This window comes from Balaenoptera borealis (genome assembly GCF_965194805.1).
Source record: "Balaenoptera borealis genome assembly, chromosome: X".
Taxonomy (NCBI): domain Eukaryota; kingdom Metazoa; phylum Chordata; class Mammalia; order Artiodactyla; family Balaenopteridae; genus Balaenoptera; species Balaenoptera borealis.
The window spans coordinates 105,166,459-105,194,175 of NC_138881.1; positions in this window are offsets into that span (position 1 = coordinate 105,166,459).

Consider the following 27,717-nt stretch of genomic DNA (forward strand, 5'->3'; position numbering starts at 1 on the left):
TGAGTATAAACAGTGTAAATCCTATGAGTCCTTTCAGCAATTGAAAACTTAAGGTGATTTATGCATAACTAATACAACATGAGATTTAGTAAACAATGATTGTAATCTTACCTCTACTTCTTCAGGTGATATATGTGTAGATGTGTGGCAGACCTAGAGTGCAACCAGCAAAACTTGGAACAACTGGATAGAGAATTCTGGAAGGCAAGGAGGGTTAAATGGCATGTTGGTGGGTACATTGTTTCCTACTGATGCTTTGACAAATTACCATAAATGTGATTGCTTAAAGTGACACAAACCTAATATATGACAGTTCTGTAGTTCAAAAGTCTGATGTGGTTATTGCTGGGCTGAAATCATCGTGTCAGTATAGGGCCATATTCCTTTTTGGAAGCTTTAAGGAAGAATCCATTTTTTTTCTTTTTCTGTGAGCAGCTGGTAGAGGCTGCTCACATTCCTTGGATCATAGTCCATTCCTCCATTTTCAAAGCTAGGAATAAATGGTTAAGTTCTCACATTGCAACAATCTGACATTGACTCCTCCTCTGCCTTATATTTCCACTTTTAAGGACCCTTTTGATTACATTGGGTTCAACAGATAATCCAGGATAATACCCCTATCTCAAAGTCTTCAGATTAGTAACCTTAATTCTATCTGCAAACTTAAATCTCCTTTTCTCTGTAACCTGTCACATTCACAGGTTCTGGGTATTAGGACATGGACATCTTTGGGGGACCACCTTTTGTTTACCACAATTAATTTAAAACCTAAATTTAAAAAGACAGTTAGAAATCTCAGGCAGGGATGACTTGTGGAGGAGTATAGTAGAATCTCTCCCTTTCAAGAAACAACCATTTAAGTGAAGAAAATACATACATATATAATACATGTGTGTGTGTATATATATATATATATACATATATATATATGTATATATATATACACACACACATATATATATATATAACAAAAACATCATTTAACATCTCTGTAAATTGTCCTGAGGGCATACAACAAATGGTGAAAGTCAAGAAAATCCACTAAATTTTGATAAGGACAATGAGAGTCTGTAGTATTTGAGCTAGCAGAAGGACTTGAAGATAGACCAATAGAAATTATGTCATCAGAAGAATAATGAGAAAACAAAATAAAGAAAAACATGGCCTCAGAGAAATGTGAGACATATGCATAGTGGGAATACCAGAAGGAGAGGAGAGAATGAGAAAGAGGCAGAAAGAGTATCTGAAGAAATGACTGAAACTTGCCAAGTTTGAAATGAAAAATATTCATATACACATCCAAGAAGTACAGAAAACTCCAACTAGAATAAAGATGTCCACACCTAGACACATCACAGAATAGACAATAGACTTAATTGTTAGAGGTAAAACTATAAAACTCTTAGAAGAAAACATAGGGGTAAATCTTCGTTATTTTGGATTTGGCAATGGTTTATTTGCTACAACAAAAGCAAAAGCAGCAAAAGACAAAAGTAGATAGATTGTACTGCATCACAATTAAAAACTTTCCTGCTGCAAATGATATGATCAAAAAGTGAGAAGACAACCCCCAGAATGGGAGAAAATATTTGCAAATCATATATCTGGTAATGGACCTGTATACAGACAACCTCAAAAACTCTTACAACTCAATAAGAAAAAGACAAATAACCTGATTAGATATGGGCAAATGATCTGCTTAGACATTCCTCTAAAGAAGATATACAAATGGAAAATAAGTATATGAAATTATGCCTGACATTACTGGTCATCAGGGAAATGGAAATCAGCACCTTCATGAGGTATAACTTCACATGTACTAGGGTGACTATAAAATAATAGGTAATAACAGGTGTTAGGGTGACTATAAAAAAATAGATAATAACAAATGTTGAGGAGGACATGGAGAAATTGGAACTCTCCTACACTGCTGATGAAAATGTAAATAGTATATCCTCTTTGGAAGATAATCTGGCAATTCCTCAAAAAAATATTTTTATTGAAGTATAGGTGATTTATATTATTATATTAGTTTCAAGTATACAACATAGTCATTCAGTATTTTTAAAAATTATATTACATTTAAAGTTATTATAAAATATTGGCTATATTCCCTGTGCTGTATAATATATCCTTGTAGCTTATTTATTTTATACATAGTAGTTGGTGCCTCTTAATCCTCTACCCCCTTCTTGCCCCTCCCCCTTTCCCTCTCCTGACTGGTAACCATCAGTTTGTTCTCTTTATCTGTGAGTCTGTTTCTGTTTTGTTATATTCATCAGTCTGTTTTATTTTTTAAGATTCCACAGGTAAGTGAGAACATAGAATATTTGGTTTTTTCTGTCTGACTTATTTCACTGAGCATAACACCCTCCAGGCCCATTCATGTTGTTGCAAATGGCAGAATTTCATTCTTTTTATAGCTGAGTAGTATTCCATTGTGTATATGTACCACATCTCCTTTATCCATTCATCTGTTGATGGACACTTATATTGCTTCCAAATCTTGGCTATTGTAAATAATGCTGCTGTGAACATTGGGGTGCATGTATCTTTTCGAATTAGTGTTTTCATATTCTTTGGATATATATCCAAGAGCAGAATTGCTGGATCATACGGTAGTTCTATTTTTAGTTTTTTGAGGAGCCTCCATACTGTTTTCCATAGTAGCTGCACCAGTTAACATTCCCACCAACAGTGTACGAGGGTTCCCTTTTCTCTACATCCTTGCCAACATTTGTTATTTGTGGTCCTTTTGATGAGAGCCATTCTGACAGGTGTGAGGTGATATCTCACTGGGGTTTTAATTTGCATTTCTCTGATGATTAGCGATATTGAATATCTTTTCATGTGCCTGTTGGCCATCTGTATATCTTCACTGGAAAAATGTCTATTCAGGTCTTCTGCCCATTTTCAAATTGGGTTGTTTGTTTCTTTGATATTGAGTTGTATGAGCTCTTAATATATTTTGGATATTAACTGCTTATTGGTTATATCATTTGCAAATATTTATTCCCATTCAGTAGGTTATCTTTCTGTTTTGTCTTTTGGTTTCCTTTGCTATGCAAAAGCTTCTAAGCTTAATTGGGTCTCATTTCTGTATTTTTGCTTTTGTTTCCTTTGGCTTAGGAGACAGATCCAAAAAAATATTGCCACATTTTATGTCGAAGAGTGTTCTGCCTATATTTTCTTCTAGGAGTTTTAATATTTTCGGTCTTACATTTAGGTCTTTAATCCATCTTGAGTTCATTTTTGTACATATAAGTTGTTTTTATATTTTGGCTCTTACAAATAACACTGCAACAAACAGTTGTGTACACATTTTTGTGTGGACATTTGTTTTCGTTTCTCTTGGATAGATAACTAATAGTAAAATTAAACATAGAGTTACCATATGACCCAGAAACTTTGCTACTTAGTTATATATCCAAGATTAGTGAAAACAAGTGCCCACACAGAAATGTGTACACAAATAGTTGTTGCAGTTTTATTCACAATAGCCAAAATATAGAAATAACTTATATATCCATCAGTTGATGAATGGATAACTAAATTTGGTATGTCCATGCAGTGCAATATTATTCGTTGGCCATAGACAGGAATGAAGTACTGAAGCTTGCTACAATATTGATGGACCTTGAAAACATTATGCTAAGTGAAAGAAGCCAGTCACAAAGGTCACATACTGTATGATTACTTTTTTTGAGATATAATTGACATATAACATGTTGTAAGTTTAAGGTGTACAACTTGTTGATTTGATACATTTATATATTTCAATATGATTATCACCATAGTGTTAGCTAACAACTCCATCATGTCACATAATTATCATTTCATTTTGTAGTGAGATTATCTAAGATCTGGTCTCTTAGCAACTTTGAAATATATAATATAGTACTGTTGACTATAATCACAATGCTCTGCATTAGGTCTCCAGAACTTATTCATTTTCTAACTGCAAGTTTGTTCCCCCTGACCAACATGAAATGCCCAGGATAGACAGTTCCAAAGAGACAGGAAGTAGATTTGTGGTTACTTAGGACTTGGAGTCGAGTATTGGGAGCAAGCATTGATGAATACAGGGCTTCTTTTGGAGTTATAAAAGTCTTCTAATCTTAGATTGTGGTGATGCAGCAAAACTCTGAGTATACTAAAATCCTCAATTGTAAACTGTAAAATGGTAAATTTTATAGTGTATGATTTGTACCTCAGTAAATACTATTTAAGAAGAAACCCCAGCAAAAGCAAAAAAGTTATAACATAATAAGAGATACAATCATAGTACACAACTTTGTTCATGTTCTTTATGTTCTCATACTAACATAAACACTGTTTTCTTATTTTAAACTTTTAGAAAAATCTGTAGATAAAGACTGGGCAACTTAAATTCAGTTGCCATGAAAAAGTATACATATAGACAGCAAATGTAAGGGAATGGAAAGGGGCAGGAGAACTGAAGTGAAAATATGTGTTAACGTCATTCCCTTACAAAGTGCAAATTGAGAGATTCTGTTTATATTTGGTGGAACAAGACATTAGGGTGTAAGTGTATTATTTACAAAAATAATTAATAGAGGTACTGAAAAATAGATATGTCATTATATTTGCATGGTATTAATTTTATAGGATATAAGTAATCTTAGTCCTAATCTGTATCAGGAAGGCAAAATATAATGTGTAAAATTGATCCGATTTAGCGGTGTAAGCATATTATTTAGAGACATGGAAGTGACAACTATAAGGAGTTGAAATATTTAAGAATGGTTCCCTCCAGGGAGGAGTAGAGCCTAGGATTGTTTTCATAATAAATCCTTCTCTATTATTTGATTAAAACATACTATAAGTTTGAAAAATTCTTTTAAAAAGAAACCAACACTGATTATTGAAAATTTATAATTACAAATAAAATTAAGTGCTGAAAATACTCTGTATATAAAGAGGTTCCAAAAAGTACATACTGTAGCACTATCTCCATGGATGGTGATAAATGTATTTTGTATTTTCCTTCCTTCCGAGATAGAAAATTCTGAGTCCTAAGAAGGGCATGAAAATTATTCTTTTAAGGCTGAAAAAAAAAAAGACCTTGACTGACCCTCCCTAAATAATTATGGACATAGTGAATGTCAGTTTCCACTGCTCCTCAGTGGCTTGAACATATTCTTGAAAATCAGGAGACAATTGGTGGAACTAAAAGGCAGTTAATTTGAAATGAATGAAAGGAACTGACTCTTTGCGGTAGATATGGTTAACCTGTGAAATCTCTGCATAGTATGTTACTGAGGAGTCATTTGCAGCTAGATTAAAACTGAATTCTGAATTTTCACAGTCATATAAACTAAGGAAAGAGCAAGAAAAAAAGTAAGCCTTGAATGGCACCACCACATAAGCTTTTCTGCAAAAATAGCTGTTAGAAAATGATACTAAATGCTTTCCATATTGGGTATAGAAACCTTTAAATTTTGTTTCAAAAATTAGTATATTGTGAGTGCTCTGTTCTCCTTCCCTCAAACTTAGCCACATTTGTAGAAAGAGACCCAATACAAAAAGAAATTTAAATATTTTCCATTCACTAACAACTATGCCTGATAAATACAGGAAACACTAACACACAGGGAGGTTATGCATCTTATTAGACTATCGTTTCCTGCTTCTCAGAGAGTACAATTTTTTTTTTTAAAGAAAAGACAGGTATTTTCCTTATCACAGCTGCCAGTAAAGACATTGCAAGGGTAGACAATGTAGATGTAACATCCAACTCTAATATCAAATAATGATTATTAAGCTTGGCAAAACATTTTCTAAAAGTTTATTACTAAAAAATGAGAAGACAAGGATGTCTGCTCTCACCACTTCTACTCAACTTTATACTGGAAGTTCTAGGCAAGAAAAGGAAACAAAACCATTCAGATTGGAAAGGAAGAAATAAATATATTTATATTTACCAATGACATGATCTTATATATAGAAAATCCAAAGGAATCCACAAAAGAACTATTAGAGCTGATAAATAAGTTCAACAAGGTTACAGTACACAAGATCAATATTTCAAAAAATCATTTGCATTTCTATGTCCTAACAATGAACAATAAAAAGTGAAATTAAAAGATGTGGTACATACATACAATGGAATATTACTCAGCCATAAAAAGAACGAAATTGTGCCATTTGCAGAGACGTGGATGGACCTAGAGACTGTCATACAGAGTGAAGTAAGTTAGAAAGAGAAAAACAAATATCATATATTAATACATATATGTGGAATCTAGAAAAATGGTATACATTAACTTATTTGCAAAGCAGAAATAGAGACACAGACGTAGAGAACACACATATGGATACCAAGGGGGTAAGGGGGTTGGGATGGATTGGGAGATTAGGATTGACATATAGACACTAATATGTATAAAATAGGTAACTAATGAAAAAACACTGTATAGCACAGGGAACTCTACTCAGTGCTCTGTGGTGACCTAAATGGGAAGGAAATCCAAGGAAGAGGGGTTATATGTATATGTGTGGCTGATTCACTTTGCTGTACAGCAGAAACCAGCACAACACTGTAAAGCAACTATACTCCAATAAAAAAAAGGAAAAAAATGAAATTAAAAAATACAGCTATACTTTACAAAAGGATCAAAAAGAATAAAATATTCAGGAATAAAGTTAACATAAGAAGTACAATACTTTTAAACTGAAAGCTACAAAATATTGTTTACAGAAATTAAGGAAGCCCTAAATAAATGGAAATACCCCCCATGTTCATGTATCAGAAAACTTAATATAGTGTTATGATGCAAATAGTTCCCATATTGAATTATAGTTTCAGTGCAACCTTATCAAAATTCCAGCTTTTTTCCCAGAAAATTGACAAGCTGCTCCCCAAATTAATATGGAGATATAAGGGCCTCTGAATAGTAAAATCAATTTTGAAAAAGAACAAAGTTGAAAGACTTCCCAATTTCACAACTGACTACAGAGCCACAGTAATAATGACAGTGTGGAACTGGCATAAGGATAAACATATAGGTCAGTGGAATAGAGTTGAGTTTATAGAAATAAATACATTTACCATCAATTGATTTTTGACAAGGTTGCCCAGACAATTCAATGGAGAAAAGTATAGATGTTTTAACAATTGGTGCTGAGACAACTGGATATACACATGCAAAACAATGAAGTTAGACCCCTACCTCACACTATATACCAAAATTAACTTGAAATGGCTGATAGATCTAAATGTAAGAACAAAAGCTTGAAAACTATTGGAACACAGGAGTATATATTTGTGACCTTGGGTAAGGCAATGTTTTTTTCCATACAACATCAAAAGCACAAGTAACTAAAGAAAAAATAGATAAATTGTATTGCACCAAAATTAAAAGCATACTTCAAAGAACAACATTTATAAATTAAAAAGACACAGAATGGGAGACAAGTATGCTAATCCTGTATCTGATGAGGAACTTGTATTAGTATATGTAAAGAATTCTTATAACTGTATGATAACAAGATGAATAGCCCATTTAAAAATGCAGAAAAGCTCTGAACAGGCATTTCTTCAAAGAAGATATACATATGGCCAATAAGCACATGAAAAGATGCTCAACATCATTAGTTATTAAGGAAATGCAAATCATACCCACAGTGAGATACCACTGCATATCCATTAGAATGGCTATAATAAAAAAGACATAAAATATCAAGTGTTGGCAATGATGATGAGAAAGTGGAACCCTCATGTGTTACTGGTGAGATTATAAAATAGTGCAACCACTTTGAAAAACAGTGTGGGAGTTTCTCATACTGTTAAAACAAGAAGTTATTATACCCAAGAGAATTGAAAACATATGCTAACAAATCCTCGTACATGAATATTTATAACAGTATTATTCATAATAGCCAAAAAGTGGAAACTACCCAAATGTCCATTAATTGACAAATGGATAAATATAATGTGGTATATCCACACAATGGAATATTGTTCAGCCATGAAAAGAAATGAAGTAATGATGCTATAACATGGATAAACCTTGAAAACATTATGGTAAGTGGAAGAAGCCAGTCAAAAAAGACTACCTAGTGTATGATTCCTTTTATATGAAATGTCCAGAATAGGACTATACATAGAGACAGAAAGCAGATTAGTACATGCCAGGGGCTGGAGACAGGGGGAATGAGGAGTGATTATAACTGGTATGGAGTTTCTTCATGAGGGATGAAAATATTCTAAATTTAAATAGTGGTGAGGTTACACAACTCTGTGAATATACTAAAAACCATTGGATTGTACTCTTTAAAATGCTGAACTTTATGTTATGTAAATTACATTTCAATAAAAATATTATGAAATAATGAAGTCAATATTCAATGTGTTTTGTCAACATGGATTATATATAAGCAGACATTAGTAAAAGTAAGGAAAGGGTTATGTATAATTCTCTTTTAAGGTTAATGTTTAAACAAATTAATAGTGCAGTTTCAACCAGATCAATCCCTCAAGGCTGAGATAATTTTATGAATTACTAGTATGGTACCAAATTACACTAAAAAGGACTTTGTTTATGCACAGGATATATTCACTGGCAACTAAATAGTATAAAGTAGCAGTAGCTTTTAGAAAAACAAATTGCAGCATTATCTATTTAAAATACATATTTTTACATACATGCATGCACATTCTACTCTGCAATTAGAAATAAACAGATTTTACAATACATCCATTATACCATTCAGGGGATAATTGAGGGATGTAATGCATACCATATGATTACTCAGAACCATGCAAAACATTAATTAAAGCATTAGTAATATGTTTTTGAGATACCAACTTCAAATAAACAGTTGTTGCAAAGATAATGTGGAAATATAGATCTCAGATCAAAAGTACTGTTAAATGAATGCCTTGGTGGATCAGATAATCACCATGGTGGAGTTATGAGAAACATTAAGAACATAATGAAAGTTGATTCACAATATCACTAGAGAAAAAAAAACCATATAGTAAAGAAGTAAAACATGTTATATTTTGCCTCTACTTTTAATTTGGTGCCCCAACCCTGAAATCTGCATTTTGTTATCAAATTACAGCTCAATTTTTAAAATGTCAATTCTCGTTATTTGTAAATTATTGATCCTCTCCCTTGCATTCTGCTCTAACATGATGTCCATGGCTAAACTTGTACTTCTCTATTCTAGCCATGGAATAAACCATCTCAGCAATAAGTACCATGGTCCTTTTTAATTGGCAATAGTATTTAGAAACCAAGATCTGGGGACTAGGTCTTCTCATTGTTACTGGCGTCATTGCCTCTAGGCCTTCCGTGGAGCAAACTAGGAAATATATTAGTGAGAACAATGAAGAAAATCATAAGTTCTCATGTATATGCTCAATTGAAATTAAACATTAAGTCAGTTTTTCTTAAAATTGTTTTTATTTTACATCTGTGTCTTTTGTCTTTGATTCTTAAGAAAGGTTGATTTACCCTACCCCACAATATACATAACAGCTTCAAAATTACAATGCCAATATTGCTACTAAGAGTGAAATTACTAAGTGGATTTTTACTTTTCTCTGCCTTTTTCTTTTTCCTTAAAATATATCCTACTAAAGATGTACAGTCTCAACACTATATTCAAAAGTCACAAGTCACTTGAAACAATTATTTTTATGTGTGATTATTTTACCAATTTGATATGCAGTTAGATTTGTTTATTTTGGCTTGTTTTAGAGATCACTGTTTTCCCTTTTTGTTTAATTATGTTTTTGAATATATAAAGTATATGGTTCAAAAGTAAATAATTTACGAAAAAGTATGCATTTTTAGGGTCTCACCTGTGTATCTTTCCCATAAGCCCCATTTCCCCACCTAAGGTATAGGAGGGATCATCTATGGCAGACTAAAAGAGGTCCAGGTATAATGTCTAGGTAAACTGAAGTGCCATAGGGAGACAAATAGGGAGCATAATTGAATCAATTAATGTAGAAACAGAAGGAAGAATCATATATGTCAAAATAAGCTGGAAGAAATAAGGAGATCAACATAATCAAGGGAGATCAAGGATGTCAACATGATTCACTTTCTATCATATAATGTCCAGGTGATATACAGATTACAGTGGTTTGCATGTTTTGTACTAGTTGTTCTAAGTGTTTTGTTTCTTAATGTTTCATAGTGGAAATGCATAAGCAAGCACATATGTAACCTCATGAGAGTAAAGCAAAGGCTACTCATCTTCTGTCTACTTACTGTGATTTTAAATAGTTTTGGGTCCACAAATATTGTTTGTTGCTAGAGAAATCTGAGATCCGTGTGAAAACTATTCTGAATGAGGCAAAAGATTGACTATATTTATTAAATAGTAATTTTCTTTATAATGAGCTGGAGGTGAATATTAACAAATGTTGACTGTATGAAATAAGAAAAATGAAAATGTGATGTTGGAAAAACATAATGATCTAAAGCAGCGGTCCCCAAACTTTGTGGCACCAGGGACTGGTTTCGTGGAAGACAGTTTCTCCACAGATGGGTGGTGAGGTTGGGGAGAGGTTCAGGCGGTAATGCAAGTGATGGTTTAGGCAATAATGCGAGCGATGGGGAGTGATGGGGAGCAGCAGATGAAACTTCGCTCGCTCGCTGCTCACCTCCTGCTGTGCGGCCCAGTTCCTAACAGGCCACGGACCAGTACTGATCCGTGGCCAAGGGGTTGGGGACCCCTGATCTAAAGTACAGGACAATGATAACGTAGGAGGTGGGAGAGGGAAGAAGGACCTTCTATTGTTGAGAAGTGGTAAAAGTACTAATTTATGTCATACTCCCATAAGTGAAGGATACATTTTGGCATCTTTGGGGTAAATACCAATAGAATAGTAAAGGAATATATAAATACCAAGTGAATAATAAAAGTATTGACAGAAAAGAAGATTAAAAAATATATTTAAAAACAACAACAGTCAAGGTGGTACAAATAAAACAAAGACTAAGATGATTAAACCTAATTATTCCTAAACCTAATTGATAAAAACTTGAGTAAATATTCCAATTATAAAAGAAAAATTGTCAGAGTGAATTTTCTTTTCTTTTTCTCCATGGTTTGAGCAAATATTGCAGTTCTGCAACAATGCTGATTTTATTTGTCAGATTTAAATTCTCCTAAACAGATAGCTCTACAATGCTCTTCTGTTTAAGTTAGATATGGGCACCATATTTAACTGTTCAATTATCTTTTTTTTTTTTACATCGTTATTGGAGTAAAATTGCTTTACAATTGTGTGTTACTTTCTGCTGTATAACAAAGTGAATCACCTATACATATGCATATATCCCCATATCTACACCCTCTTGTATCTCCTTCCTACCCTCGCTATCCCACCCCTCTAGTTGGACACAAAGCACCGAGATGAACTCCTTGTGCTATGCGGCTGCTTCCCACTAGCTATCTATTTTATATTTGGTAGTGTATATATGTCCATGCCACTCTCTCACTTTGTACCAGCTTACCCCTCCCCCTCCCCGTGTCCTCAAGTCCATTCTCTACGTCTGCATCTTTATTCCTGTCCTGCCCCTAGGTTCTTCAGAACCTCTTTTCTTTTTTTTTTTTAAGATTCCATATATATGTGTCAGCATACGGTATTTGTTATTCTCTTTCTGACTTACTTCACTCAGTATGACAGACTCTAGGTCCTTCCACCTCACTACAAAAGACTCAAATTCATTTCTTTTTATGACTGAGCAATATTCTATTGTATATATGTGCCACATCTTCTTTATCCATTCATCTGTCGATGGACACTTAGGTTGCTTCCATGTCCTGGCTATTGTAAATAGTGCTGCAATGAACATTGTGGTGTATGACTCTTTTTGAATTACGGTTTTCTCAAGGTATATGCCCAGTAGTGGGATTGCTGGGTCATATGGTAGTTCTATTTTCAGTTTTTTAAGGACCCTCCATACTGTTCTCCATAGTGACTGTACCAATTTACATTCCCACCAACAGTGCAAGAGGGTTCCCTTTTCTCCACACCCTCTCCAGCATTTATTGTTTCTAGATTTTTTGATGATGGCCATTCTGAATGGTGTGAGGTGATACCTCATTGTAGTTTTGATTTGCATTTCTCTAATGATTAGTGATGTTGACCATCCTTTCATGTGTTTGTTGGCAATCTGTATATCTTCTTTGGAGAAATGTCTATTTAGGTCTTCTGCCCATTTTGGGATTGGGTTGTTTGTTTTTTTGATATGGAGCTGCATGAGGTTCTTGGATATTTTGGAGATTAATCCTTTGTCCGTTGATTTGTTTGCAAATCTTTTCTCCCATTCTGAGGGTTGTCTTTTCATCTTGTTTATGGTTTCCTTTGCTGTGCAAAAACTTTTAAGTTTCATTAGGTCCCATTTCTTAATTTTTCTTTTTATTTCCATTTCTTTAGGAGGTGGGTCAAAAAAGATCTTGCTGTGATTTATGTCATAGAGTGTTCTGCCTATGTTTTCCTCTAAGAGTTTGATAGTGTCTGGCCTTACATTTAGGTCTTTAATCCATTTTGAGTTTATTTTTGTGTATCGTGTAGGGAGTGTTCTAATTTCATTCTTTTACATGTAGCTGTCCAGTTTTCCCAGCACCATTTATTGAAGAGACTTTTTTTTCTCCATTTTATATTCTTGCCTCCTTTATCAAAGATAAGGTGACCATATGTGAATAGGTTTATCTCTGTGCTTTCTATCCTGTTCCATTGATCTATATTTCTGTTTTTGTGCCAGTACCATACTGTCTTGATTACTGTAGCTTTGTAGTGTAGTCTGAAGACAGGGAGCCTGATTCCTCCAGCTCCGTTTTTCTTTCTCAAGATTTCTTTGGCTATTAGGGGTCTTTTGTGTTTCCATACAAATTGGGAAATTTTTTATTCTAGTTCTGTGAAAAATGCCATTGGTCGTTTGATAGGGATTGCATTGAATCTGTAGATTGCTTTGGGTAGTAGAGTCATTTTCACAATGGTGACACTTCTAATCCAAGAACATGGTATAGCTCTCCATCTGTATGTATCATCTTTGATTTCTTTCATCAGTGTCTTACAGTCTTCTGCATACAGGTCTTTTGTCTCCTTAGGTAGGTTTATTCCTAGGTATTTTATTCTTTTTGTTGCAATGGTAAATGGGAGTGTTTCCTTAATTTCTCTTTCAGATTTTTCATCATTAGTGTATAGGAATGCAAGAGATTTCTGTGCGTTAATTTTGTATCCTGCTACTTTACCAAATTCATTGATTAGCTCTAGTAGTTTTCTGGTAGCATCTTTAGGATTCTCTATGTATAGTATCATGTCATCTGCAAACAGTGACAGCTTTACTACTTCTTTCAGATTTGGATTCCTTTTATTTCTTTTTCTTCTCTGACTGCTGTGGCTAAAACTTCCAAAACTATGTTGAATAATAGTGGTGAGAGTGGGCAACCTTGTCTTGTTCCTGATCTTAGTGGAAATGGTTTCAGTTTTTCACCTTTGAGAACGATGTTGGCTGTGGGTTTGTCATATATGGCCTTTGTTACGTTGAGGTAAGTTCAGTCTATGCCTACTTTCTGGAGGGTTTTTATCATAAATGTGTGTTGAATTTTGTCAAAAGCTTTCTCTTCATCTACTGAGATGATCATATGGTTTTTCTCCTTCAATTTGTTAATATGGTGTATCACATTGATTGATTTGCCTGTATTGAAGAATCCTTTCATTCCTGGGATAAACCCCACTTGATCATGGTGTATGATCCTTTTAATGTGCTGTTGCATTCTGTTTGCTAGTATTTTGTTGAGGATTTTTGCATCTATCTTTATCAGTAATATTGGCCTGTAGTTTTCTTTTTTTGTGACACCTTTGACTGGTTTTGGTATCAGGGTGATTGTGGCCTCGTAGAATGAGTTTGGGAGTGTTCCTCCCTCAGCTATATTTTGGACGAGTTTGACAAGAATAGGTGTTAGCTTTTCTCTAAATGTTTGAGAGAATTTGCCTGTGAAACCATCTGGTCCTGGGCTTTTGTTTTTTGGAAGATTTTTAATCACAGTTTCAGTTTCCGTGCTTGTGATTGGTCTGTTTATATTTTCTATATCTTCTTGGTTCAGTCTCAGAAGGTTGTGCTTTTCTAAGAATTTGTCCATGTCTTCCAGGGTGTCCATTTTATTGGCATGTAGTTGCTTGTAGTAATCTCTCATGATCCTTTGTATTTCTTCAGTGTCAGTTGTTACTTCTCCTTTTCATTTCTAATTCTATTGATTTGAGTCTTCTCCCTTTTTTTCTTGATGATTCTGGCTAATGGTTTATCAATTTCATTTAACTTCTCAAAAAACCAGTTTTTAGTTTTATTGATCTTTGCTGTTGTTTCCTTCATTTCTTTTTCATTTATTTCTGATCTGATCTTTATGATTTCTTTCCTTCTGCTAACTTTGGGGTTTTCTTTTGTTCTTCTTTCTCTAATTGCTTTAGGTGTAAGGTTAGGTTGTTTATTTGAGATATTTCTTGTTTCTTGAGGTAGGATTGTATTGCTATAAACTTCCCTCTTAGAATTGCTTTTGCTGCATCACATAGGTTTGTGTCATCGTGTTTTCGTGTCATTGGTATTTTTTGATTTCTGCTTTGATTTCTTCAGTGATCTCTTGGTTATTTAGTAGCATATTGTTTAGCCTCCATGTGTTTGTATTTTTTACACTTTTTTTCCTGTAATTGATATCTAGTCTGATGGCAATGTGGTCGGAAAAGATACTTGATACGATTTCATTTTCTTATATTTAACAAGGCCTGATTTGTGACCCAAATCTGATCTATCCTGGAAAATGTTCCAGGAGCACTTGAGAAGAAAGTGTATTCTGTTGTTTTTGGATGGAAAATCCGATAAATGTCATTTAAGTCCATCTTGTTTAGTGTATCATTTAAAGCTTTTGTATCCTTATTTATTTTCATTTGGATGATCTGTCCATTGGTGAAAGTGGGGTGTTAAAGTCCCCTACTATGATTGTGTTACTGTCAATTTCCCTTTTTATGGCTGTTAGCATTTGCCTTATGTATTGAGGTGCTCCTATATTGGGTGCATAAATATTTACAATTATTATATCTTCTTCTTGGATTGATCCCTTGATCATTATGTAGTATCCTTCTTTTTCTCTTGTAACATTCTTTATTTTAAAATCTGTTTTGTGTGGTATGAGAATTGCTACTCCAGCTTTCTTTTGATTTCCATTTGTATGGAATATCTTTTTCCATGCCCTCAGTTTCAGTCTGTATGTGTCCCTAGGTCTGAAGTGGGTCTCTTTTAGACAGCATAGATAGGGTTTTTGTTTTTGTATCCATTCAGCCTGTCTATGTCTTTTGCTTGGAGCATTTAATGCATTTACATTTAAGGTAATTTTCGATATGTATGTTCCTATTACCATTTTCTTAAGTATTTTGGGTTTGTTATTGTAGGTCTTTTCTTTCTCTTGTGTTTCTTGGCTATAGAAGTTCCTTTAGCATTTGTTATAAAGCTGGTTTTGTGGTGCTGAATTCTCTTAGCTTTTGCTTGTCTATAAAGGTTTTAATATCTCCATCAAATCTGAATGAGATCCTTGCTGGGTAGAGTAATTTTGGTTGTAGGTTTTTCCCTTTCATCACTTTAGATATGTCCTGCCACACCCTTCTGGTTTGCAGAGTTTCTGCTGAGAAATCAGCTGTTAAGTTTATGAGGATTCCCTTGTATGTTATTTGTTGCTTTTCCCTTGCTGCTTTTCATATTTTTTCTTTGTACTTAATTTTGCATAGTTTGATTAATATGTGTCTTGTCATGTTTCTCCTTGGATTTATCCTGTATGGGACTCTGCGCTTCCTGGAGTTGACTATTTCCTTTCCCATATTAGGGAAGTTTTCAACTATAATCTCTTCAAATATTTTCTCAGTCCCTGTCTTTTTCTTTTCTTCTTCTGGGATCCCTATAATTTAAATGTTGGGGCGTTTAATGTTGTCCCAGAGGTCTCTGAGACTGTCCTCAATTCTTTTTGTTCTTTTTCTTTATTCTGCTCAGAGGTAGTTATTTCCACTATTTTATCTTCCAGGTCACTTATCCGTTCTTCTGCCTCAGTTATTCTGCTATTGATTCCTTCTAGAGAATTTTTAATTTCTTTTATTTTGTTGTTCATCACTGTTTGTTTGCTCTTTAGTTCTTCTAGGTCCTTGTGAAACGTTTCTTTTATATTCTCCATTCTTTTTCCAAGAGTTTGGATCATCTTTACTATCATTACTCTGAATTCTTTTTCAGGTAGACTGCCTATTTCCTCTTCATTTGTTTGGTCTGGTGGGTTTTTACTTTGCTCCTTCATCTGCTGTGTTTCTCTGTCTTCTCATTTTGCTTAACTTACTGCATTTGGGGTCTCCTTTTGGCAGGCTGCAGTTTCGTATTTCCCATTGTTTTTGGCGTTTGCCCCTAGTAGGTAAGGTTGGTTCAGTGGGTTGTGTAGGCTTCCTTGTGGAGGGGACTGGTGCCTGTGTTCTGGTGGATGAGGCTGGATCTTGTCTTTCTGGTGGGCAGGACTGCGTCTGGTGGTGTGTTTTGGGGTGTCTGTGACCTTATTATAATTTTAGGCAGCCTCTATGCTAATGGGTGGGGTTTTGTTCCTGCCTTGCTAGTTGTTTGGCCTGGGGTGTCCAATACTGTAACTAGCTGGTCGTTGAGTGGAGCTTGGTCTTAGTGTTGAGATCGAGATCTCTGAGAGAGCTTTTGCCATTTGATATTATGTTCGGCTGGGAGGTCTCTGGTGGACCAGTGTCCTGAACCCGGCTCTCCCACCTAAGAGACTCAAGCCTGACACCCGGCTGGAGCACCAACACCCTGTTAGCCACTCGGCTCATAAGAAAAGGGAGAATAAAAGAAAGAAAAAAATAAAATAAAAAGTCATTAAAAGAAAAAAATTATTAAATACAAGAAATAAAAAAATAACAAAAAAAGGAAAGAAAGAAAGAAGAGAGCAACTAAAGCAATAAACAAATCCACCAATGATAACAAGCACAAAAACTGTATTAAAAAAAAACCCAAAAAACAAAAAAATAGTCAGACAGACCCCTAGGGCAAATGGTAAAAAGAAAGCTATACAGACAAAATCGCATACAGAAGCATACACATACACAAGCATACACATACACATTCGCAAAAAGAGAAAAAGGAAAGAAAATATATATATTAAAGAAGGAAGACAGCAACCAAATCAATAAACAAATCTACCAATGATGATAAACTCTAAATACTAAACTAAGATAAACATAAAACCAGAAGCAAATTAGATGCAGAAAGGAAACCCCAAGTCTACAGTTGCTGCCAATGTCCACCACCTCTATTTTGGGATGATTCGTTGTCTATTCAGGCATTCCACAGATGCAGCGTACATCAAGTTGATTGTGGAGATTTAATCTGCTGCTCCTGAGGCTGCTGGGAGAAGTTTCCCTTTCTCTTCTTTGTTCAGACAGCTCCTGGGGTTCAGGTTTGGATGTGGCTCCACCTCTGCATGTAGGTCGACTGAGGGTGTCTGTTCCCAGCCCAGACAGGATGGGGTTAAAGGAGCAGCTGATTCGGGGGCTCTGGCTCACTCTTGCAGGGGGCCGGGAGGGGTACAGAATGCAGGGCGAGTCTGTGGCGGCAGAGGCCAGCGTGATGTTGCAACAGCCTGAGGTGCACCATGTGTCCTCCCGGGGAAGTTGTCCCTGGATCACGGGACTCTGGCAGTGGTGGACTGCACAGGCTCCCAGGAGGGGAGGTAAGGATAGTGACCTGTGCTTGCACACAGGATTCTTGGTGGCTGCAGCAGCAGCCTTAGCATTTCATGACCGTCTCTGGTGTCTGCACTGATAGCCACAGCTCACGCCCGTCTGTGGAGCCCGTTTAGGCAGTGCACTGAATCCCCTCTCCTCGCACATCCTGAAACAGTGGTCTCTTGCCTCTTCGGCAGGTCCAGGCTTTTTCCCGGACTCGCTCCAAGCTAGCTGTGGTGCAGTAGCCCCCTTCAGGCTGTGTTCATGCAGCCAACCCCAGTCCTCTCCCTGGGATCTGACTTCCGAAGCCTGAGCCTCAGCTCCCAGCCCCCACCCGCCCCGGCGGGTGAGCAGACAAGCCCCTCCGGCTGGTGAGTGCTGGTCGGCACTGATCTTCTGTGTAGGAATCTGTCCACTTTTCCCTCTGCAGCCCTGTTGCTGTGCTCTCCTCCGTGGCTCCGAAGCTTCACCCCCCATCCACCCCCGTCTCCGCCCGCGAAGGGGCTTCCTAGTGTGTGTTAACTTCCTTCTTCACAGCTCCCTCCCAGAGGTGCAGATCCCATCTCTATTCTTTTGTCTCTGTTTTTTCTTTTTTCTTTTGCCCTACCCAGGCATATGGGGAGTTTCTTGCCTTTTGGGAAATCTGAGGTCTTCTGCCAGTGTTCAATAGGTGTTCTGTATGAGTTGTTCCACATGTAGATGTATTTCTGATGTATTTGTGGGGAGGAAGGTGATTTCCAAGTCTTACTCCTCCACCATCTTGAAGGTCCCCCAGAGTGAATTTTCAAGAGAAAAAAACCTATGCTACTTTTAAGAGACACACCTTAAATATAAACACACAGGAATGTTGAAAATAAAGGGATGCAAGACAATATACCAGGCAGACACTAACCAAAAGAAAGATGGTGAGGTTTTATTATATTAATATCAGATAAAGGAAATGTTAAGACTAGAAGCATTAAATATGAATGATAAAAGTTTCAATGAAGATATAACAATTATAAATTTGTATTTACCTAATAACATACTATCAAAATATATAATATATAAATTGGCAGAATTACAATGAGAAACAGTCAAGTTCATAATCACAATAGGAGACTTTAACACAAAACTCTGTAACTGAGTATAAAAGCATACAGAAAACAGTATGGATATTGAAGATTTGAATGATATTTTAACAAATTTGCCCTAATTGACGTATGTATTGAAAGTGGTGATGGATAATCAAAGAATACACATTATTTTCCATGCTCATGACCGCAGTCAGACGAAAAAAGCATGTATCAGCACCGTTAAAAGACTGAAATCATACATTCTCTGACCCTGAGGGAATTAAACTAGAAATAAATAACAAAATGATAACTATAAAAAACTCATATGTTTGTAAATTGGGAAATACATTTCATTTCTAGATACCTCATAGCTAACACAGTACATTTCAATGGAAATGAGAACATATGTTTTTAAAGTAGTGATAACAAAAATATATATCAAAATATGTGGGCTTCAGCTTAAACCATGCTTAGATTGTCATATATGAACTTAAATTCATATGTAAAAATAGGAAAAAGGATAAAAATCAATTATCTAAGTGTCCATATTAAGAAGGTAAATAGAGAACAGAAAATTAAGCCCAAATAAGGTAGAAGGAAAGAAATATAATAGGAGCAGAAGTAGATGGAATAATAATACATGGTATCAACAAAGCTAAAAGCTGGTTAACAGACTAAATAAAATTAACAGTATCCTGGCAAGAATGATCCGAAACAAGATAGAAATGGCACCAATTATCAGCATTAGGAAGGAAGAAGAGGATGTTACTACAGATGTTGCATTAATTTTTTTTAAAAAGACTGCTATGAACAAATGTAAGCCAATGTATTTGAATATGTGGATAAATTTCTTGAATAGGACAATACGCTAAGACTGACACAAGAATGAATATAAATGTGAGTCATCTTATATCAATTAAGGAACTCAGTCTATAATTTCAAACTTTCCCACAAAGTAAATTTCAGAATCATATGGTTTAACCAGTTAATTGTTCCAAAACTCTGAGAAGATATAACACCAAACTTATGGAAATCTATCTAGATAATAGAAAATCAGGAAAAATCCCTGCTTATTTTCTTATGCCTGAATAACATTCATACCAAAACCTGACAGGGACAATGGAAGAATGGAAAATTACAAAGCAAACTCTCAAACATAAATGGAAAATTTCTAAGCAAAATATTAGCAAAGAAAATCCTTGGGTGTATGAAAAAGAATTCGTTATGATCAATTTTACTTTATTCCTGAAATGTGAAGTTCATTTTAAAAATCAGTCAATGTGGGCTTCCCTGGTGGTGCAGTGGTTGAGAATCTGCCTGCCAATGCAGGGGACATGGGTTTGAGCCCTGGTCTGGGAAGATCCCACATGCCGCGGAGCAACTAGGCCCGTGAGCCACAACTACTGAGCCTGCGCGTCTGGAGCCTGTGCTCCGCAACAAGAGAGGCTGCGATAGTGAGAGGCCCGCGCACTGCGATGAAGAGTGGCCCCCACTTGCCGCAACTAGAGAAAGCCCTCGCACAGAAACGAAGACCCAACACAGCCAAAAATAAATAAATAAATAAATAAATTTAAATTAAAAAAAAATCAATCAATGTAATTTGCTATCATAACAGAATAATGGAGAAAGCAATATGATCTCAATAGATATGTAAAAAACAGTTTCTAAGATTTATGATACAATTCTTAGAAAACTAGAGATACTAGATAACTCCTTAATCTAATGAAAAGTATCTATAAGAATAAAACAGCTAACAAAAATAAATGCTGCATGATTGAAAGCTCTCTCCTTAAGCTCAGAAACAATACAAAAATAGCTTCTATTTTTGTATTGTTTATGTCTGTTCAAATTATACTGGAGAAGTTCTGGTTCCAGGGAAGATGGAGTAAGTACACTTTTTTCCTGTCTCTCCTACTGAATGCACCTATAAAATATGGACAGAATGCATGATACAGCTATTTGAGAAATCTGAAAAGTTAATAGCAGCAGGCAAACTGGGAAAGGTTGCCAGAATTTGAAGTGACACCAAGCTGTGAATTTATTATTGTTTTCCTCTGCTTTCCTTAAGCCTAAACTCACCACAGCAAGACACCTAGACATTAGCACTATAGCACAGACAGAGATACCTCCAGAGAAGCCCTCTAGCTCTAGCTTGAGGGCCAGGAAATGGTATCCCTAATGCTCATAGAGTGCGGAAGTCACCCATTTTTTCCCCCTCTGTTCTCTTGTGTACCAGCAATCAGGAAATCCCATGAGGGCAGAAACAATAGCCAATGATAGGAGACTTAGGAGCCAAACTCTGAGGAAGAGTACCCTTCCTCTTCATTTAGTGGAGCTGTGGTTCCAAAAGGGTGGGTCTCTGTTCTTGTGCCACTTAAACCCAATAAGTACTGGGGAAATCATGGAGAGGGAGAAACTTTGGAAAGTAACCTCATCAAGTTTATAAAATCACCCTCAAGCCATACATGTCTGGAACTGATCCAAATTAGCTTATTTCTAAAGTCACTGGAGAGCTTAGCCAATGATATACTACCACCTAGGTCACAGACTGTAAACCAAGGACATATTTGAAAAACACTACAAAGATTGGGAAAACTGAACTGATGTGGAAATAAGGCCACAGAAGGAAGCCGTGAACTTGCAGCCTGACCTAACCAGGACTAAAACAAAACAAACAAAGTCAACATTCTTCACAGAATTTAAATTAGACATGTAGTTTCATAACTTAATAATCAAAATATGTAGAATAATATTCTAAATTACGTGTCATATAAAGAACCATGAAAATTTAAATCCCATGGGAAAAACCAGTTAACAGGTACCAAAGGCCAGAATAACACTGATTTGGGATTATCGGACAAAAACTCTAACGTAGCTATAAAAGTAGCTCTAAAGTAGCTATATAAAGAAAACCATCTCATTCACAATAGAATCAAAAAAATAAAATACTTAGGAATAAATTTAACCAAGGGGATATATCTGTACACTGAAAAGTACAAGACCCTGATGAAAGAAAATGCAAAAGGTACAAAAAAATGTACTTGAAAGTTGTTGAGAGTAGATTTTAAGTGTTCTTACCACAGAAAAGAAATGGTAATTATGTGATGTGATAAAGGTGTGAGCTAATGCTACAGTGGTAATAATATTGCAATACATAAGTGTATCAAATCAACACATTGTGCACCTTAAACTTACACATATTATATGTCAATTATACCTCGATAAAGCTGAAAAATACTGAAAAAATAATAAAGTAGCTGTTACAAAAGTGATTAAGTAAGAAAATTTGAGCACTTTTACAACATTGTTAAAATAGGAAGTCTCATCAAAGAAATAGAATACAAAATGTAGAAAAAATGGAAATTTTTAGAACTGAAAGGTACATTAACTGAAGTTTGAAAGCAACTCACTGTATAAGCTCAATAATAAATTGGAGATGACAGAGGAAAGAGTCAGTGAACATGAAAATAGATCTATAGAAAAGACCAAATATTAACAATAGAAAGAAAAATATTAAAAATTAAAATGAGCAGAAACTCAGGTACTTGTGGAATGATAAAAAACGGTTTAGAATCCATGTCATCAGAGTCCCAGAAGTAGAGGAAACATGTAGTATAGAAAAATATTGGAAAAAAAAGTAACTGAGAACTTCCCAAGTTTGTGGAAAGCTATAAACCTACAGATTCCAGAAGCTTAGTATAAGCCAAATAAGATAAACCCAAGGAAATCCAGGCTCAGACACATCATAATCAAATTGCTGAAAACTAAAGAAAAGAAAAAATCTTAAATGAAGCCAGAGAACAATGAAGTATTACTGATGGGGTATAATTCCAATGATTGCTGGTTTCTCATCAGAAAAGATGGAGCCTGGAAGAAAGTGGGATGACATATTAAAAGTGCTGTCATTTTGCAGTTATATACTCATTGAAAATATACATCAGGAATGAAGGTGTAATAAAGACATAAACATGGGTGCGTAAAGGGATCTATGGAAGTATAAAATTTCTGTATTCCAATACAATGTGGTAAGGTATCTATCTTAAATAGACTGTGAAATGGTAAGTGTATATATTTTTTAACTCCTGGAAAAAATTAGTTTAAAAATTATACAAGTGATAAAGTCAAAATCACAATAGATAAATTAGAATTATATAATATAAAAGCAGTAAAGGGGAAAAATAATAACAACAACATCTCCAAGCACTTGGAAGTTAAGCAAAAAATTTCCAAATAATCCATGGGACAAAAAAGAAACCATGGAAAAATTAGAAAATATTTTAATTGAACAAAAATAGAAAATACAGCATATCAGAATTTGTAGCAGTTAAAGCTGATGTTGGAAGGAAATTTATAGCACTAAATGGTTACATTTAAAAAAGAGTAAAAGATTGAAGTACAAGACATTAATGAAAGAAATTGAAGAAGACACAAATTAATGAAAAGGTATTCTGTGCTCATAGAATGGAAGAATTAATATTGTTAAAATGTCCATATTACCCAAAGCTTATCTATGGATTCAATGCAATCCCTGTCAAAATTCCAGTGGCATTTTTCACAAAAATAGAAACGAAAAATCCTGAAATCTGTATGTAACCAAAAAAGACCTCAAATAGCCAAAGCAATCTTGAGAAAAAAGAACAAAGTTGGAAGCATCATGGTCCCTGATTTCAAATGATATTACAAAGTTACTGTAATTAAAACAGTATGGTATTGGCTTAAAAACAGACACATAGAGCAATGGAACAGAATAGAGAGCCCAGAATTAAACCCAGGCATATACGATCAATTAATTTATGACCAAGGCATCAAGAATATACAATGCATTAAGGAGAGTCTCTTCAATAAATGGTGTTGGGAAAATTAGACAGCCACAGCAAAAGAATGAAATTGGACCACTATCTTATACCATATTAAAAAATTAACTCAAAATGGATTAAAGACCTGAAATCATAAAACTCCTTGAAGAAAACATAGTCAGTAAGCTCCTTGACATAGGTCTTGGTGATAATTTTTTGAGTCTGACACCAAAAGCAAAAGCAACAAAAGCAAAAATAAACAAGTGGGAATACATCAAGCTAGAAGCTTCTGTGTAGCAAAAGAAACAATCATGAAACATCATGAAAAGGCATCCTATATAGCATGAGAGAAAATACTTGCAAACCATCTATCTGATAAGGAGTTAATATCCAAAATATATAAAGAACTCATACAACTCAACAGCAATAAAACAAAACAAAACAAACAAAACCAAAAAACAATCCAATTAAAAAATGGGCAAAACACATAGCACAGGGAGGTCAGCTCAGTGCTTTTTGACCACCTAGAGGGGTGGGATAAGGAGGGTGGGAGGGAGACTCAAGAGGGAGGAGATATGGGGATATATGTATATGTATAGCTGATTTACTTTGTTATAAAGCAGAAACTAACACACCATTGTAAAGCAATTATACTCCAATAAAGATGTTAAAAAAAAATGGGCAAAAGATCTGAATAGACATTTTTCTAAAAAAGACCTACAGATGGCCAAGAGGTAAATGAAAATAAAAATGCTCTACATCACTAATCATCAGGGAAATGCAAATCAAAACCACAGTGAACTCTCACCTCACACTTGTTAGAATGGCTATTATCAAAAAAAGACCAGAAGTAACAAGTGCTGGTGAGGATGTGAAGAAAAGTGAACCCTCATGTTCTGTTGGTGGGAATATAAAGTTGGTGTAGCCACTGTGGAAGACAGTATGGAGGTTCCTAAAAAAATTAAAAATAGAATTACCAAATTACCATATGATCCAGCAATTCCACTTCTGGGTATTTATATGAATAAAACATAAACACTAAAAAGATATATGCACCCCCATGTTCATTGCAGCATTATTTATAATAGGCAAGATATGGAAACCACCTAAGTGTCCATCTATGGATGAATGGATAAAGATATATATACACAACTGAATATTATTCAGCCATTAAAAAAAATGAAATTTTGCCATTCGTGACAAAATGGATAGACCTTGAGGGCATTATGCTAAGTGCAATAAGTCAGACAGAGAAAAACAAATACTGTATAATCTCTTTTATATGTGGAGTCTATAAAAAAAGAAAACTAAGCTCATAGATACAGAGAACAGATTGGTGGTTACCAGAGGCAAGTGATGGAGGGGTGGTGGGAGAAATGGGTGAACTGTTTTTGTTTTTGTTTTCAGTTTAAATTAATTGAATAATAATGACAATGAAAATGCAGATAAGTTTCTTATTCTATGTATTTTCACCATAGAACAAGCAAGCATTAAACTCATGGCTCACTCACAAGCTCTTTAAAGGTCAGGTGCCCAACAGAACATCTATGATTAAGAATCTAGGTCTGGAGTTGCCTACTCAAAATTGGAGTTGAAGCTAGTAACAGTTGATGTCTAAAAGAAACAAAATTGAGTCAACAACTAAAATAAAAATTCTTCCCAGAGACTTTGACCTCAGGACTTTGGGAAATGTAATACATTTGGCTCAGAATAATGTATACAAAGGAATTTTCTAGCCATGATGTGCCATTCTTTCTTTTAAATTGAAGTATAGTTGACTTATGATATTATTAGTTTCAGGTGTACAACAGTGGTTTGGTATTTTTATAGATTATACTCCTTATAAAGTTATTATAAAATATTGGCTATATTTCCTGTGCTGTATATTATATCCTTGTATTTTATTTATTTTATACCTAGTAGTTTGTACCTTTTAATCCCCTTCCCCTATCTTGCCCCTCCCTCCACCCTCTCCCTACTGGTATCCACTAGTTTGTTCTCTGTATCTTTGAGTCTGTTTCTGTTTTGTTATAGTTGTTCATTTGTTTTACTCTGGACTCCATATATGAGTGAAAACATACAATATTTGTCTTTCTCTGTCTGACTTATTTCACTAAGCATAATACCCTCCAGGTCCATCCATGTTATCGCAAATGTCAAAATTTCATTCTCTTTTATGCTGAGTATTATTCCATTATATATACTATATATATATCACATTTTCTTTATCCATTCATCTGTTGATAGACACCTAAGTTGCTTCCATATCTAACCCATTGCAAATAATGCTGCTGTGAACATCGGGGTGCATGTATTTTTTCAAATTAGTGTTTTCATATTCTTTGGATATATACCCAGGAGTGGAGTTGCTGGATCAGAGGGTTGTTCTATTTTTAATTTTTTTTTTTTTTAAATTTTTTTTTTAATTAATTAATTTATTTACTTATGGCTGTGTTGGGTCTTCGTTTCTGTGCGAGGGCTTTCTCTAGTTGTGGCAAGTGGGGGCCACTCTTCATCGCGGTGCGCGGGCCTCTCACTATAGTGGCCTCTCTTGTTGCAGAGCACAGGCTCCAGACGCGCAGGCTCAGTAATTATGGCTCACGGGCCCAGTTGCTCCACGGCATGTGGGATCTTCCCAGACCAGGGCTCGAACCCGTGTCCCCTGCATTGGCAGGCAGATTCTCAACCACTGCGCCACCAGGGAAGCCCTATTTTTAATTTTTTGAGGAACCTCCATAATGTTTTCCACAGTGGCTGTAGTAATTTACGTTCCCACCAACAGTGTACTCATGTTCCCTCTTCTCCACATCCTTGCCAATACTTGTTATTTCCTTTCTTTTTCATGATAGCCCTTCTGACAGGTGTAAGGTGATACTTCTTTGTGGTTTTGATTTGCATTTCCCTCATAATTAGTGATGTTGAGCATCTTTTCTTGTGTCTGTTGGCCATCTGTATGTCTTCTTTGGAAAAATGTCTATTCACGTCCTCTGTTCATTTTTAAATTGGGTTGTTTGTTTTTGTGATGTTGAGTTGTATGTGTTTTTCATATATTTTGGGTATTAACCCCTTAACAGACATATTTTCTCCCATTCAGTCGGTTGCCTTTTCGTTTTGTTGATGGTTTCCTTCATTGTGCAAATGCTTTTAAATTTAATTGGGTCCCATATATTTATTTGTGCTTTTGTTTCCCTTGCCTGAGGAGAGAGATCCAAAAAAAAAAACATATTGCTAAGACCTATGTCAGAGTGTACTTGTCTATGTTTTTTTCTAGGAGCTCTATGGGCTCAGGTCTTACATTTAGGTGTTTAATCCATTTTGAGTTTATTTTTCTATATGGTGTGAGAAAATGTTCCGATTTCATTCTTTTACATGAAGCTGTCCAGGTTTCTCAACAGCACTTATTGAAGAGACTGCTTTTTCCTCATTGTATATTCTTGCCATCTTTGTCACAGATTAATTGACCGTATGTGTGTAGGTTTATTTCTGGGCTCTTTATTCTGTTCTATTAATCTATGCATCTGTTTTTGTGCCAATACCAAAGTGTTTTTAATTACTATAGCTTTGTATTATAGTTTGAAACTAGGGCCTGTGATGCCTCCAGGTTTGTTCTCTCTCAAGAATGATTTGGGTATTTGGGGTCTTTTGTGGTTCCATATGAATTTTAGGATTATTGTTTTAGTTCTATGGAAAATGTCATGGGTATTTTGATAGGGATTGTATTAAATCTGTAGATTGCTTTGGGTGGTATGGATATTTTAACAATATTAATTCCTCCAATCCATGAACATGGGATTGCTTTGCATTTATTTGTATTAATCTTCAGCTTCCTTCATCAATGTCTTATAGTTATCAGAGCATAAGTCTTTCGTCTCCTTGTTTAAATTTATTCCTAGGTATTCTATTCTTTCTCATATGATTGTAAGTGGGATTGTTTTGATTTCTTTTTCTGATAGTTCATTATTAGTTTATAGAAAAGCAACAGGTTTCTGTATATTAATCTTGCATCCTGCATCTTTACTTATGTCATTTATTAGTTCTAATAGTTTTGGGATGGAGTCTTTAGGATTTTCTATATGTAGTATCATGTCATCTGTAAATAGTGACAGTTTTCCTTCTTCTC